This window comes from Hipposideros armiger, unplaced genomic scaffold (genome assembly GCF_001890085.2).
Source record: "Hipposideros armiger isolate ML-2016 unplaced genomic scaffold, ASM189008v1 scaffold_710, whole genome shotgun sequence".
Lineage (NCBI taxonomy): Eukaryota > Metazoa > Chordata > Mammalia > Chiroptera > Hipposideridae > Hipposideros > Hipposideros armiger.
Genome location: NW_017732060.1, coordinates 788,884 through 791,191, shown reverse-complemented (window position 1 = coordinate 791,191; position 2,308 = coordinate 788,884). Strand labels below are relative to the sequence as shown.

At 33.5% G+C, this 2,308-nt stretch overlaps 1 pseudogene; it reads right to left on the bottom strand.

Moving 5' to 3' along the window:
* Positions 1 to 1,062: 1,062 nt before the first annotated feature.
* On the bottom strand, positions 1,063 to 1,584 carry LOC109373350 (EKC/KEOPS complex subunit TPRKB-like; annotated as a pseudogene).
* Between the last annotated feature and the right edge of the window lie 724 nt (positions 1,585 to 2,308).

The following is a 2,308-nucleotide window of genomic DNA, read 5'->3' as shown; positions in this document are numbered from 1 at the left end:
AAAAAGTATATATTATATTAGAGAGAATCAAAAGTAGATTAGATGAAGCAGAGGACTGATTTGGAAGACTAAGTAGCAGGGAACACCCCATCAGAATAGCAAAAAACAGAATCCAGTAAAATGAGGATAGTTTAAAAGGCCTCTGGGACATCATCAAGTGTACCAACATTTGCATTATAGGAGTACCAGAAGAAGAGAGAGAACAAGCAATTGAGAACCTATTTGAAAAAATAATAATAAAAGCTTCCTTAACCCGGTGAAGGAAACAGACATACAAGCCCAGGAAGGTCAGAGAGTCCTAAACAAGATGAACCGAAAGAGGCCCACACCAAGACTCATTATAATTAAACTGTCAAAGCTTAAAGACAAAGTGAGAATCTTGAAAGCAGCACAAGGAAAGCATTAGTTACCTACAAGGGAGCTTGTATAAGAGTGTCAGCTGATTTCTCAACAGAACTTTGCAGGCCAGAAGAAATTGGCACAAAATATTCAAAGTAATGAAGCAAGGACCTACAAGCAAGATTACTTTACCCAGCACAGCTGTCATTTAGAATCAAAAGACAAGAAAAAGCTAATGGAATTCATCACCACCAAACCAGTATTACAAGAAATGTTAAAGGGGCTTTTTAAGAAAAAGAATAAAAGGATCAAAAATATAAATAATAATGTTGAATAATATTTTATGTCAACCATAATTTACTATATATATGGTCACAAATGTGGAATATAGTGTGGGGAATGAAGTCAATGGAATTGTAATAGATATGTATGATATGGGGGGTACAGTGGATTGGGGGAGGGGAGTTGTCACTTTTCTCAGAAATAGAACATATAATCTGAAAATTTACATGGAGCCATAAAAGACCCCGAATAGCCACAGCAATCTTGAGAAATAAGAACAAAGAGGAAGGTATCACGCTTCCCGACATCAAATCATACCATAAGTCTACAGTAATCAAAATAGTATGGTACTGACATAAAAACAGACACATAGATCAATGGAACAAAATAGAGAGCTCAGAAATAAACCCATCCATATATGGTCATTTAATCTTTGTCATTTCACAAAACACCTTTTGTTGATATTCTACAAATAATACCATTCAATAATGCCCCAATACTTTACTTTTGTGAAGATAGTTTATATATCTTTTGATTTCTGTAATATTCATTATTTCAGGCAGATTTTTTCAGAGAAACTTGTTGACCTTCAACCCGAAACATTAGGTCTTCTTGATTTATTTGTTTTTCTCCATTTTTTAATGTAAACAGTTAGAATTGAAGTGTCATTTGCTGAGACCAAGTTTTTTAAAGCCACTGAAATATTGTTATTTGGGGAAAAGTTGAAAATAATTTCAGTAGATAAGAGTTCTCATCTTCATTCATTTTTCCCAGTGTGTAGAGGTGAACTGCTTTGTTTTCTGCCACAAGTATTTGAAATGGATTGACGATCACTGTAGGGTTTATTAATAAACATCAGTGGCACCTTCCATGGACTTTTTTTCAAGCATTTTTTACATCTTCAAATAACAGAACGGTTACCATGCATTTGGGAAACAGGTCCAGCTGACGTATTAACCGCATTTCATAGATAAGCAGAATTCACCACATCCTCCGTCTCCTAAAATTGTAATAATTAAAACAGTATCCTAAGGACACCTGGAATTGAGTCAATAACCTGGAATCAGCTCCGAATAGAAATATAGAGGTAGATAGAATAAGTATTGAATGAATTAGTCAATAATCCTAATAAATACATAATATACAGAAAATTTTTCTTTAGAAAACAATCTATTTAGATTAGCTCACATAGTCAATGAATTCCAGATATATTAAAAGATTAAAAGTAAAAAGTAAAACCATAAAATATTTGAAGAAAACATAGGTGTGTCTTTAATGGATGTTTGGGTCAGGAAGGGCTTTTCAAGGGAAGAACATTTACAAAGGAAAATAGAGAAGTAATTGAATAAAAATTAATTACTGCTCCACATAAAACTCATAAGTCAAATGTTTGCAATAAATATAAAGAGGAATTCCTAACTATGGAAAATCATTCATTCATTCATTCATTCATTCATTCAACAAATAGTTATTGAACAACTCTTTTATGCCAGGCTAGAATACAAACAAACAGTAGCAAACACAGTAGGTTTTTCCCTACATGAAGCTTACATTCAAGTGGGGCAGGTTTAGGGGTGGAGCATAAGCAATTAGCCAATAATTAGCCAATATAGACAATATGTAAGATCATGTTAGTACTGTAGAGAAAGAGAACACTGGCAACAGGGAAGAGAAGTATGGAATGTGG